Raw genomic sequence first — 14,770 nt, forward strand, 5'->3', positions numbered from 1 at the left:
TATATATATATATATATATATATATATATATATACTATTTATCTTTCTGTCTTTCTATCTAATTATTTGCCTATATTGTGATCTGACAACCTTAGTCAACAAACATACACATTCCAAGGAGAAACAAATACGTTACTGGGAAGTCTAAAAAAAAAAAAAAAACTTTAGTGGCATAGGGATAAAATAGACTTTTTTAAAATTACACTAGTTATTTGCAGGATGGCAACACCAATTTGTACTGGGCTGCTTGATGTCAGAAGTGCCATTTTTGAACATGGTTAAACTGGCTAAATTATTTTCCATCATTTTTGGTTTCATTTTCAGTTAATTTCTAAAAATGATACATTGTTATATTCTGGATGCCAGTTCCCCAACCCTAGAAGTTCATTTAAGTGTGAAGTATTATGAAAGAGTTGAGTGTTTCAATGAGGCCTATCATTATATTGCACATAATTATTAAACCGGTAATCCTAAACTGTTCTTGTCAAAGGTCCAACAGATTCTGCATTTTGGGAAGACAAAACAACTCACTTTATTCTCTTCTTTGTCATCAGATACTCTTATAAAATGTAATTATCACTTTGAGTCTTTATTCTGAAGTAGGGCAGCCACGTTAGTGCAGCACTTAGCATTACTGCCTCACAGTAAGAGATTCTTGGCAAGGGTACTTACTGTACAGAGTCTGCATATCCTCCCTGCTGTTGTGTGGGTTTCCTCCGGGTGCTCCGGTTTCCTCCCACATCCCAAAGACATGCTGCAGGTGGATTGGACACTCTAAATTGGCCCTAGGTGTGAGTGTGTTCATGTGTGTGCCTTCTGTGGAAGGTTGGGTGCCTGGCTGATTACCTCACACCATAAAACTCCACTGCCAATCATTCTGCGGACCGTTGTTCTACTGTGGTGACCCCTAATGGGAAAAGACAAAAGAAGAAGTAGAAGTCTTTGTTCTGAGGTGTGCCTCTGACATGCTAGTTTCATCTAATTCCTCATCTTGTTCTGCAGAGACTAATTTGATCGGCAGTCAGGTCCTTATGCCTAGTTAGAAATAAACCCTACTACTAAAACTGAAATGCTCCTCTTCTGCACTTGACACCTAGCCTCCACATTTCTGAGAATAATGGCTCTTTCTGTCTGTTAATCAGTTATAACCATTACCAAAGGTAGCATAACCAAAGTATACAATCCCAGATTACTGAAGGAAGCTATTATATGTCCATGTGACAAATGTAAGCCTGCTGCGTTTTGAAATATGTTTGTCCTCTTCTTCTGATTATTTCAGCTTTATATTGCAAATGTGCCCATCTTCATGTCTCCCCACACATTAATAAAAATAATCTACTGACAGATTCCCTGAGTAGCTTCCCTTCTGCAGAAAATGCATTCCTACACATAAATGAATGTACTCATACTAAGATGAATCTTGTTAGTGCTGTTAGTTCCCTGATCCTAGATTTTTCAAAGGCCTTTGATATCATCAGGTACTAAGTGTTGCTGACTAGAAGATTTCGTCATTCAAAGGTTCAGCAGTTAACTGGAGAGTCAGTATCAGCTTGTTAAACTGAAAAATGCAAACTCTATCTGTCCCCTTTGGTGCTGCATGGGGCTCTGTTTTTGTCCTGTTACTTATTTCTTCATAAGTAACTTTTGGAAACAATGCAATGTTGTCAAGCTGTCTCGACATGCTGACAAATCTACTCTAATGCATGATGCCCCTCCCCATTTCATCTGTAGGAGATAAACTACAAAATAGCTTTAGTGCCATTAAGCAACAGCAAAAGTTATCAGATGTAGACTTACATGCAAAATAATGCAAAATGATTAGAAAGCACCTTGCAGATTAAACACCAGGCCGACTCTTACTAACTATACCATTAGATAGCAAATCTACGGACCGTATTAGATGCCTTTCTGATGGCCTGAATTTTATATTGCTCCATGATATTTGCAAATCTCCTTATGCCTACCACTCATATTGGTCTATATCATTTCATCCCCCCCACACCCCCGCTAATTATATAGTCCAACTCCGAGATTGCACTACATTGGGGAAAAGGGCAAATTTGTTACAATGGCCAACTAACTCCCTTCCCCGGGAAAAATTTCAGTAATGTAATGTAATCCCTTGCTGAAATTGTATTTGATACTTTAAGTTTGACGAATAGACATTCAGCAAATTGGAGCTTCAGTGAAATTATAGGTACGCACTCGTACAATACAGCAGACCTGTAACACAATGTCTTGTACCACTGCTGTCCTTCCTGCTCAACTGCACAATTTTTTTGTTGTCAGTGCCCCCATTTTTTTAGGAATCCTCAACTCCTTAATCAATGGCACATTACTTGCTATTTTCAATAAATCTTCTTTAGCACAAAATTGTGGTGAACTGGTTAATATTGTTGCCTTGCAATGCTTGGTTCTTTGGTCTATTTCTTGACTTAATACTTTGTGCACACAGTCTGCATGCCCTCCTTTTTTCAATGTAGGCATTTGCTAGGTGCTGCCATTTCCTCCTACACTCCAAAGGCATACAGTAGGCAAATTCTTGGTCCTCTAGGTTGCCCATAGATGTGTATGGGGTATGAGAACGAGTGACCTTGTATACTGTGTGATGGGCTGACATCCTATGCAAAATTAATAGTTCTGCCTTGGAGCCAGTGTGTACTTTGATAGGGTGTGTCTCCCCAGTTACCCTGAAATGGATTAGGAGGGTATTCAGGGAATGAATGATTGAATGAATCTTCTTTAAGCAGCATGCTGTCTTTGCTGCTCACCATCCTAGGGTGCACTGTCATACAATGTTTCTAGTGCAAGCAAAAGTGTCCTAATAGGCATAATGACTATATGTGTTTTGCCCACTTACCTAAATCCAGGTAGACAATACTTCCCTTAACTCACCAGTCAGCCTTCATATTACACATGAGGCTTATTATTAGGTCTTTTTTTGGAGTCTTTCTGTCATGCAGTTATGCTATTAAGTGATGTAGCCAGCGTTCTTCAATCCCTTCTTTAGCTTATACTCTTAAGCTAATTTCAGATATCTTCTAATTCTTGTTCTCACCTATATTTTGCTCTTTCTTTGAAATCATAGTCCATCTTCATCCCCTGTCTACTGTATATATTCCAAACCTATGGCATTACAGGTTTAGAAGATTGAATACCAAGCTCACAACTTACAACATTCAAGACATTTGAGTGAAGTAATTCCCTGTCAGTATTCTCTGCTGTTATAGATGTATCAAGATTCCTGGAAGGAAGGAAGGTAAAGAATAAGTTGTTCTGACTGTAAGGGGGGATATTATCTATAATACTGGAAGGCATATCATTTTTCCCTGATTCTGTTTTGCCCCTTTTGCCTACTGACCATGAAGTGTCCATTCAGAATGCCCATTTATTTCCCTTCTGCAGCATGTGACTTGAACCCCACATCATATGACATGGCAGACTCCCACTTTTGTCAGAGGAAGCTTGTCTCATGGACCCTTACTCTTATGGTTAGACGGGTATCTGGGGTGGACATACCTGGACACCCACCATCTAGACAGCCATAAAGGAGGTTTTGTTCCTAGCCCAATTCCAGTTTATTCACTGAAGCTCCCATACATGGTCCTCTCTTATCAGGTATATATCCTCATCCCAATGCCTTGGGGGGTTGCATTCAGCCCCTGATTGGAGCTGTGTGTGTGTGTTTAAGGATGGACCTTAATTGTCTTCAGGCTGGGAATTACATGACTGCACCATATTTAAGAGAAGCCAGTCTATTTTAGTGATCTGTTGAAGACATGGGATTTTTACTTGCACTAACCCCCCACTGAAAGGTATTTGACATGAGCTGTCACATCACAGGAAGGAAGTACAATGCCCTTTAGTCATGTGCTTTGCTCCTACCCACATACTGAAAGAAGGCTGTCAATAAATAGCCTGGTAGTGCTAAGTACACATCTTTGATTTTACATCTTTCTGGCACTCTCCAACATCTGCTTGCAGATGGCATGATATCGCACCAGAACCATCACGGCCTCCACCAGGATGGCTAAAGTAGCATCAGCCTCTCATTTCTACCTTCTTAGGCAGCTCCGCCAGTCAAACCAGGTAGTGCGGATCATAGCCAGAGTTTCATCTTTCTATATCTCACAGTAACATAGCTGCTTTGTTTTCTGCCACTGATATTTATTTTTAGCATTAGGTTCCCCAGTCTAATTTTAGCATTACCATCTGTATATTCCAGACATAACTTTTCAATGAGAACTAGATCACACACTGCCTTATAAACCAGGAAGTGATCACATTTAGGAACCCAATAAGAAACAAAATGTAATCATGGTTCCTAAAACTTTTCAATAATAGGTTAGATAACTGTGGTATAAAGTGATGGTTATATTTCACAACATTGCCGACTCATTAAATTGGGAGACACTACATTAACCAGAAGTGGTCGAAACTCAATTAATGGAAAAAAAAAAAAACAATGCACACAGTATGTGGAAGAATTCAACCCTCACACCTCCTGCTAATTATATATACCAACTCCAAGATAACAAAACTGTGAGGAAAAGGAAAAATCCCTCTCTCCACTGTGTCGCAATCCCATAAAATAAATGTTAGCATTCTGTGATGATCCAGCAGTTCAATAAAATATCCTTCCTACAAAAATGTATGATGTAATGAACATAGGTATATTGAAATGTTGGCAGTCAAAATGAAAAGATGAGAAAAAAGATGAAAAACTTGACAAAGAGTGAATCACAAAAATCACTCTTCTCCTTAGAACTTTTTGCAGGGGGGGCAAGCCCCCTGAACCCCTTCCCATGGGGGAGCAATCCCTCCACACCTTCAAACGTATATATATATATATATATATATATATATATATATATATATATATATATATATATACATACACACACACACACACACACACACACACACACACACACACACACACACACACACACACACACACACACACACACACACACACACACACACACACACACACACACACACACACATATATATATATATATATATATATATATATATATATACTATATATACTAACTCTGAGATCACCACACCTCAGAGAAAAGTGAATATTCTGAGAAATGGCATCTAGAACTTGGTATACACAAATCTGATCTTTTAGTCAGTCAGTTTCTGTGATTCGGGACTCACTGTAGCAGGTCTCGCTATTTCAAATGGTTACCATGAACATATGATCAAACACATTGGACCCAAAGTGGTAGAGAGGTCATCCCAGAATGACAATAATTGCCAACGACAATTAGGTGGGCTGCTGAACATATTTTTCTAGTTTTTGAATTGTTGTTTACCATTATTACTAGATCTTTAATTATGACCCTTTTTTATGATTTCACCATTCAGTCTCTGACCACAGTGTAAGTCATTTTGCCAAGAATCACAGTGCCACATTTATAGATACTAAATATAAAGGCATTCTTTAAAGCATGACACACATACAATGTTCTCTTTATTTTATTAACGAGTACCTTATTATTGCTTTCAGTCTTTGAGATCATACTTAGTCCATAGCTCAATGCAAAAGATATGTTAAGACAGTAGTTTGTATAATTTTGTTTAATCCAGATTTGATTTTCACACTAAGATAATGTTTGTAATCTAAATAACACATCTTTGGCTGTTTAAGATCTATATTTTATTGTTATTTTTATTCTACCAAATGGTTTTGCCTAATTTACCTGTACATTAGCTGTATATCAGCATGAAACCATGAATGCGGATGATCATAATATACAACTTAATTATGACATTCTAAGAGGATTTATTCAAGACAGTATACCAAACCTTTTTCATAAATATATTATTTGATGAAACTTAAATGCCATTGGTTAACTCCAGGAAGGATAATTTAAAGATGTGTTTGATTTTACTCTTAGGCTAAAGATGAAAGTATCAGGATTTGTGTCAATTTATTTATTTATTTATTTATTTTATTTTACATTTGTTTACCGGGATAGTCCGACTGGATACATGTTCATTTTCAGAGGAGGCCCTGGGAGAAAAGCTCCAAAAAGACATTCAACAAACTGTTACATTTTTACAGTTTAAAACACAAAATAAAACAAAAATAAAATGATTTTTACACAGATGTAAACAAACACAAAAACAAATACACAACAAATTACTACATTTTTACTCAGATGGAAAATTCTAGACAATGTTTTTAAGAATGATAGGGTATTGAATGCGTAGTAGCCTAACCTGGTAGTAGATCCAAGGAGATCACAGGATTAATAAGTTAAGAAACAATAAAGTGTAGGCATAGTCCTCCATGTGCACACGAGTGGTGGTTAGAGTTAGTCTGGATTAGGACAAGGACATAGCCATCATTTTTTAAAGTACTGAATCAGACTTTTCTTGAATTGAGGTAGAGAGAGTTCAGATGTAAGATTAGCAGGAAGAGAATTCCAAGTTTTGCCAACAGAGTTGGCAAATAGAGGTTTATCGGTTGTGTTGTTGGATTTGAGAGTTTGAACTAGTAGTCTTTCAGATGAACGGTGCGCTAAGGTTACTGTAGGGGTTGACGAGGTTTTTATGTACGGGTGTATTATCTGGTTGGTACAGGATCTTGTGTGCAACAATTAGTTGGTTAACCTGAAGTTGGTTAGGCAGTTCAAGCCATCCTAGTAGATTTAGGTTATGACAGTGATGAGTTCTGTAGGTTGCATCAGTAGCAAATCTAGCAATGTGATTGCAGCTGCTAGAAAGTTTATTATGGTCAGTTGTGCTGAGGTTTGTAAATAGAAGAGACGCATAGAGGAGGGTGGAGAGTAGATGTGTACAAGCAATTACAGTTCTGGCTAATGGCGTTAGGAAGGGCTTGATCCTATATAGTGAGCCAAGTTTTTTATTAACAGTTTTAATAGTTTTATTGATATGCAGATCAAACTTAAGGTTATTATCTGTTATAACGACTAACAGTTTGGTTGAGGAATCTGGGGAAATAATGGTGCAGTTGTTAGATTTTAATGTAAAGGTTATAGGTGCAGACCTGTGAGTGGGGGAGAAAAGCAGCAGTTTGGTTTTATTAGGATTTAACATGAGACGACGGTTAAGGAGCCAATTTTCAACTGTGTTAAAAGTATTTTGGGATAGAATCTGCAACTCTGTATGTGAAGTGTCAGGGTACACTAAAGTGGAATCATCCGCATATTGAATGCATGTTGCATTTGGGATGACCTTATACAAATTACTGATGAAAATGGAAAATAATAGTGGATCTAGCATGGAGCCTTGGGGTACTCCGAGGGTGATGGGTAAAAGGGTGGATAGTTTGCTCTGCCATAGGACAGCCTGTTGTCTACCACTGAGATATGATTGAAACCATTGGATGGCCTGGTCCTCTAGGGAGATGGATTTCAAAGTGTTTATGAGTATTTGGTTGTTTACCATATCAAAGGCCTTTGAAAGATTGAGAAAGATAGCAGATGAAAGTTTATTATTGTTTCGGTGTTGGTTAATGACGTTAGAGAAGGAGAGGAGGGCTGAGGTTGTACTATGTCTAAAGCCATGTTGGGTGTTGGCTAGAAGATTACTATGGATAAGATAGTTCAGGAGTTGACTGTGGATGCCTTTTTCCATAATTTTAGCCAAGGGTGACAGAATAGCTATGGGTCTATAGTTTGAAAATTCAGTAGAGCTGCCCCCTCTATGGAGTGGGATGACATGGGATATCTTACAGATGGAGGTAATGGACGCTTCAGTTATAGTTCTATTGATCAGGATAGTAATGGGGTATGCTATGACATCTGCAGCTTTTTGTAGATATTCTGCAGGGAGGAGATCAGCCGACAGGGTGGTAGGCTTTAGTCTTTAAGTAATTTTCGGACCAAAGATGTGCAAACTGGCTTGAAGTTAAAGGGGAGTTGGGAGCAGGGTGTAGTGGCTGGAGAATATGGGCATCCAGGTGATAATTGGTTAGCTAGGTTCTGGATGGTTGTTGTAAAGAAGCTGTTAAAGGTATTGGCAATTTCTGCTGGGGGGTTTTGGTTAGGATCTAAGGGGGTAGGAGTGGAGGACTGCCCTGGACTAAGGAGTTTGTTTATACCTACTCAAAACATTTGTGGCTTGTTTTGGTGTTTTTCTTGTAGATGACAGTAATAGTTTTTCTTGTCTAATGTGTTGGATTTGTTTGTTTCATTTCTTAGCTGTCTGTATCTAAGTAGATCTATGGGTTTTTGTGGTCCTGGAAGTGGCCCAAGCCCTATTTCTAAGTAGCATTTTATGTCTGGTTTCTTTTGAGAGCCAAGGAGCAACTTTTGTTTTGGTTCTAATAGTCTGTGCTGGTGCATGGGTATCAATGATGGATAGGAATTTGGTATTAAAGTAATTTACTGCTTCTTCCAGTGGTAATTGTTTCAGAACTGACCAATTGCAAGATCTGAGTTCATTTTGGAAATGTGTGCAGTTGAAATTCTTATTGCTCCTTATTGTTTTAAAATGGACTGGTTGTGGATATCAGGTTTTTGCCTGATTAAATAGGTGAGGAGGTGATCACTTACATCATCAGGCAGGGTCCCACTCTTGTATTTGTGGGGATGGGTGTTAACAAGAATCCAATCCAGAATAATTGCTTTATTGTTGTTGGGTTTACTGATCCTAGTGGGGGAGGATATGACCTGTGAAAATCCATAAAGGTTTATGTGGTGAGTGGGAGGTTCTGAGGAACACATGTTCCAGTCTATGTTGAAGTCCCCAAGTACAATGGTTTCTTGGGGGTAATTGCTGGATAACCAATGTAGGATATCTTCAAGGGTATTTATGTTATTGCCTGGGGGAATATACACACAGATGAGATTTATACATTTGTTCTTATTAATGTGGAGCTTAGTGATAAGAATTTCAGCATTGCCAAACAGGGATGTTTGCAGGGCATTATTGGACACTTTAAGCATGGATTTGTACAGAACAGCTACCCCACCTCCCTTTCTATTGGTTTGATAAAGCCTTAGGATGTTATAGCTTGGTGGTATAGCTTCTTTATCTGAAGTAGAAGGTTTTAGCCAGGTTTCAGTGAGACATAGTATGTCTGGGGAAATAGCATCTAAGAGGGCATGTAGGTGTTGAATCTTATTGTTTACACTTCTGATATTTAGGTGACTGATCAAGAGTGAGTTGGGAGTTTGTCTAAGATTTGTGTAGTAATGGGACAGTTAGTAAAGGACCTAGAGCCAGTGGATGAGGATGGGCCAGGATTTGGGTGGATATCTCCATCCATTGTCAAGTTGCATTGTAATCTGATTGTGAGCTTCCAGATTTTAATGAATAGACTTTGGTATCTTTTGGTTTTAGGGTTGGCATATCTTGTTCTAATGGGATGCTGATACTTAGTAAGTAAGGAGTTAGATGGGAGAGGATGTATTAAGTGTTCAAGCCTGTGTGGAGCTATAAAAGTGGAGGTTTGGCCTTTTGGGTAGTGGAAACCTGGGTATGTATTATATTCATAGGCAGTAAGAAGATATGGGACAAGCAGAAAGGGTAGCAGAGAGTACAGTGGTAGTATTTTAAGTGGTTTCATTGCAACTAACATTGGGATTATTGAGGGTGACATGTCCCCAGTTTAACCTTTTTAAGATAGGATAGAAAGGTTAAGTACTGGAGAGCCTATTGATGACTTGGATATAGCTGATTGGTTGAAGAAAGAGGTGGTGTGGTTGTAGCACTATATATTTAGCACCACTGGGGGTGGGTGGGACTTGTGGGCAGGGTGGGTGCGGAGCAAGGCCGAGTGGAGCAGGGCCAAACCAGACCACAGTGTCAATTAAAAAAGGTGTAACTAAGTGCAGAGAATAAATATTCCAGTATGTCACTATGATGTCTAAGATATGCCACCCTGGATGGATTTCATACTATTTTCCAAAAAACTTGTTTTGATACAAAATGTTGGTTAGTATTTGGCAATACTTTTTTGATGTTGAATAATTTATCCTGAGAGAAGATTCCTACGATATTAAATTCAGTGCAAAACATATTTATTATTGTGTGTGCAGTTTTGAGGGGTCTATATTATAACTTCAAAGATGTAAAATTTCGAATGTTATAATATCAAACCCACTACATCGAAGTATGAAAATAGCGAAGCCCTGAACATCGTAATCTTACCTAGGGAAAGATTTTGGTGGGCCGTTCTGTGGCTTCGCTATTTCCTCCACTGTGGTGCGAGAGTTACAGACCTTAGGGTTAGGGTACGGGTTAAGGTAAGTGGATAGTTAGTAATGTATGTATGGTTTAGTGTAGGGTTGAGTTTTGTTAACTGTATGTGTCTGTGGTTTATTTATTTTGGTGTGCTTGTGTTGTGTGTATGTTTCTCAGAACAGCAAATTTTTTCCCTGGGAAAAAATTCACTATTCTGAGCGTTCAATGTTATCATAATTCGAAATTCCAAGTTTGAACTTATGGTGTTCGATATTTTGGAATTTTGAATATATGATATAGACCCGTTTTGTGTCCTTTATTATTTTCTTGGCTTTTGGCAGTTAAATTTTATTTTCCAAACTCTGAAACATCTCCATTTGTCCCATTGGTTCTGTAGCTATGAAAAGAGTTAAACCCTGGAATCTGTCAGATTCCCCTGCATAAAGGAGGGACCTCTACAGAACTCTTAAACTACCGTCCCATAGCCTTACTCTCATCCCTAGCTAAAGTCATGGAGAAATGCATCCAAAAACAACTTCTTAAACACCTATTAAACCACATCCTACTAGCTGACTGTCAACATGGCTTCAGGCCTTACCACAGCACCACCTCAGCCCTTCTTTCCTTTACTGACTGTATCAACAAAAAACGGAACAATAACATACTAACCTCTGCTCTCTTTATTGACCTATCCAAAGCTTTTGATATGGTCAACCACCAGATACAATTAAACTTACTTAAAACATTTATTCTTGACTTTGGTGCAATAAAATGGTTCAAATCATATCTTCTTGACAGACAACAGGCAGTGCACTGGGAAAACAGCTTATCCAACCTACTACCTATTTCCCTTGGAGTCCCCCAAGGATCAATACTGGGCCCCCTTCTGTTCTCAGTCTTCATCAATGATCTACATACCAGTCTGTCCTCTGCTACCTGTATTCAATATGCTGATGATTATACTTTGATTTGTTCTGCCATATCCCCCTCTGAATTGCACTCTATCACCCAACAGACTTTCCACAATGTTAAAAAATGGTTCCTAAACAGATGCCTAATCTTAAACCCCAAGAAAACCAAACTATTACTTTTCTCCCCCACCCGGAAATCTTCTCCACTCAATTTCTCTGTCTTCTCTAATAATGGCACCTGCATATCTCCTGACCCCTCCACCAAGCTCCTCGGAGTAGAGATAGACAACAACCTCTGCTTTGACTCTCACATTAACAGCACAATAAAACTAGTCAACAGAAAACTTGGCTCCTTGTTTAAAATTAAACCATTTCTTACACCACTTGCCAGAACCTCCATAGCACATACCCATTTGATTTCTTCCCTACTGTACGCCTTCCCCATCTAACCATATCTGTCCAAAACTAACCTCTCCAAACTAACTGTTGGCTACAACAGTATTGCCAGATTTGCCTCTGGCTCTACCTATAGAAGTCACCACTGCCTAAACTTAAAACAACTAGGATGGCTAGAACTGCATAATCTCATCTTATTCCACCAGCTCTCTTTAGCCCATAAAATCCTCTACAAACCTACCAGCACCCCTATACTCACGACTCTCATTAGCCCTTATTGTAATCTCAAAAGTCTGCGTTCCTCTAACAAACTTCTAATATCTACCTGTAAATTCAACAACTTAGCAGGAGATTCCTTGTTCTCCAACACAATTGGAAAAGCCTGGAATTCCCTTCCTTCCAACCTCACTGCTCTCTCCACTGTTCCAGCTTCAAATCCCAACTCAAAACTCACCTCCTAAGTCACTGGCTCTGCTCCTGCTCTAACCCCGACTAGCTAGTATTCTGTTCCTAGAATTCTCACTTATCTTGCTTCTAATCTTTTTAAAAGCTTACTACTAAATTCAATTTGTTTTTTTCCCCATGATGTTCTTATTTTTGCTTATTGCAGACACTGTAAAAAATGTTTTTTTTTTCTTCTCTGAACTATATGTGTAACTTTTTTTTACTGTTAAATGCTTTTAATGAATAATGCTCAAATGTACCTCACTTGGAGCTTTTCTCCTCGGGCCCCTGCTGAAAATGGACATGAATGCAGTTGGACCAGCCCGGTCAACAAATGTAAAATAAAATAAAATAAAATAAAATGTACTTTGGATGTTTAAACCAGCTTCTGTAATGCTATCAATATCATCTGAGCAGAGGAATGCTTTTTGATCATTCATTTTGTGAATTTCACAAATCCATATTTATACCTTTATCTCAGGTTATGTTTTCTTATCTGAAATATGTATCTGTTTTTTTATTTGACGTGACCTAAAAGATACTGTGGGCAGATTGAGCAAACATATATAGCCCAGCTATAAACTTTAGGAAGTACTGCCTGCTGGTTGAACTTTCTTCTTGATAAGGGCCAAACTACTAATTACTGGGGTAAATTGCTGTGAACCATTCCAATAATCAAGACTTAAATGAATGAACTAAGGAGTGATAACATGCACCAGGCAAGGGACGTTTTTACACAAGTAAGGAATCATTTTGGTAATTAATCTATATTTCTAAGAAGTCCATTTATGTATTGATGTAAGTTAAGAGTTTTGGAGTGAATACAAATGCCATTACTGGTGTTCCTTTGTTGAAAAGATCTAGCATAATAGCATAGATTCATAGGTAAGAACTAGGCTAGCTGCTCTTGAGTGCCATTTTAAGCCTAGTCAGTTTCCCTTTTTGTGCTCGAATTAACCTACTCCATTTGGTTAGACATTGGCCTTACCCATCCCATGGTCAATAATTATATATTATGTTAATGAGAATTACTGGGGTCATACGATAGATTTAATAAAATGGAGACCCAAACATGGGATAAATCATTTAGGAGCTGCCTCCATCCATAGTATTAAAGGGGGCAGTTCTAGGGCAAAATTTCTGTTTCCCAACCATAGATTCAATTTATACTTGAATATGGACAGGAATGAACTTTGTTTTATGTGGATGGGGAATCTGTTCCAAGAGCAGTGGTATCCTCTGTGAGATACACCTGTCCCTCCAAACTATTCTGTTGATGTTCCAGAAGAGGCTTAGATCCCATGAATGAGTACTTCTGATTCCATTTGACTTTATGATGTACAGTAAATCCATCAGTATTTGGTCAGAGGTTGCCTTGTATGCCAGACACAGGTCACCTTTTAGCAGTTTGTAGGACACACAGTATAGTGACAGGGCTTTGCATCTGTCAATAAAGGGCATGTTGCATAGGCCTTTTAACCTTTCAGTAAGGAATCTCTGTGTGTGTTCTAGTTGTTGCATGTGTCTGGACAGATACATGCCACAGGGGTCATTATATTCAATGACGGGTCTAATGAAGGCTGATTAAAAGAGGACATTGACATCCCTTATTTAGACACAATCCCTTTGTTTATAATCTGTACAATATAGATGGATTTTCTTATAACAGTGGATACATGTTGGCCAAACGTTGTTACTGTCCATATAAATTCCCATATCCCAAACTACTGGGTCATCTCTTAAGGGCCGTATTGTCAGTGTGGTCATTCTCTGGGGTAGATGACATCTCAAAGGATATCATAATGCATTTTTAACATTTAGTTTCGGTGTGTGATTTCAGTCCAAGACCATATTTCATTACTTGAAAAGTAATACAGATAAAAAAAAGTATGAAAAAATATTTAGTCTGTGGATAGTTAAGGAATCCTATCCCTTTAATTCAAGTGATTAGGAAACATCAAGATATTTCAAAATGGGATAATGCTTAGTAAGAACCATACCATTCAAAGTATTATATTCAATGATTGTCATAATAAGAGAAGAATATTGGGGGACTAACACTTCTCTGGATCTTGAGAATATACCGTTGATAATTAACTGAAGAATGAAAAAAATACCTTACTATAACTGATACTTGATGATAGAAGGACAACTCACTGAAAATTAAGGTGTCTAGATCTTTAATGACTGCTTGAACTTAAGTGAGATTCTGTTTATGTAACAATCAATAGAGCTTCTCATTTCCTAAATGCTCCCGCACAACATTGTTGCATTACGCTTAAAGCAATGGTCAGAAATCCAGGTAAGGACTGTCTAGCCCTCCTTGGATAACATTAGAGCCTGTGGGGGATCAATAATATCATTCATTTTTAAGTTATCCACAAATCTGATCAATCACAAATGTCTGACATTTGTCTTCACATCAGAGAAGTAAAGAGAAGAGACGTGAGGGACTCATGTGGTAACAAGGTAATAGTAGATCTCATCCTGTGTGTATGATCAGACGGACAGTCAGCAATCCATTGTGTAAGGAAGGGCTAATGTTTAATCTGGTAAGTTGATGAACAGTGGAATATGACTGTAGAACACCAAACTAATATATGACAACAGGCCAGATCCAAAAGGAAACCATATACTGAAAAACTGTATAATAAAACAAGAACAGGCGCAAAAAACAATGTTCTTATCTAGCGCTTCGGCAGTAAATACTTTCTAGGAGTACAACATCAAGTGAAATTAGTGCAAATAAATATAATCATAAACTAATTACCATAAATTAATCAATTAATTAATTAACCTATTACATAATCAAACTATTATCATAAAATAAGCCCATTATAAGACAT

The sequence above is a fragment of the Protopterus annectens genome, chromosome 9.part0, assembly GCF_019279795.1.
Source record: "Protopterus annectens isolate FY-2018-M chromosome 9.part0, PAN1.0, whole genome shotgun sequence".
Taxonomy (NCBI): Eukaryota; Metazoa; Chordata; order Ceratodontiformes; family Protopteridae; genus Protopterus; species Protopterus annectens.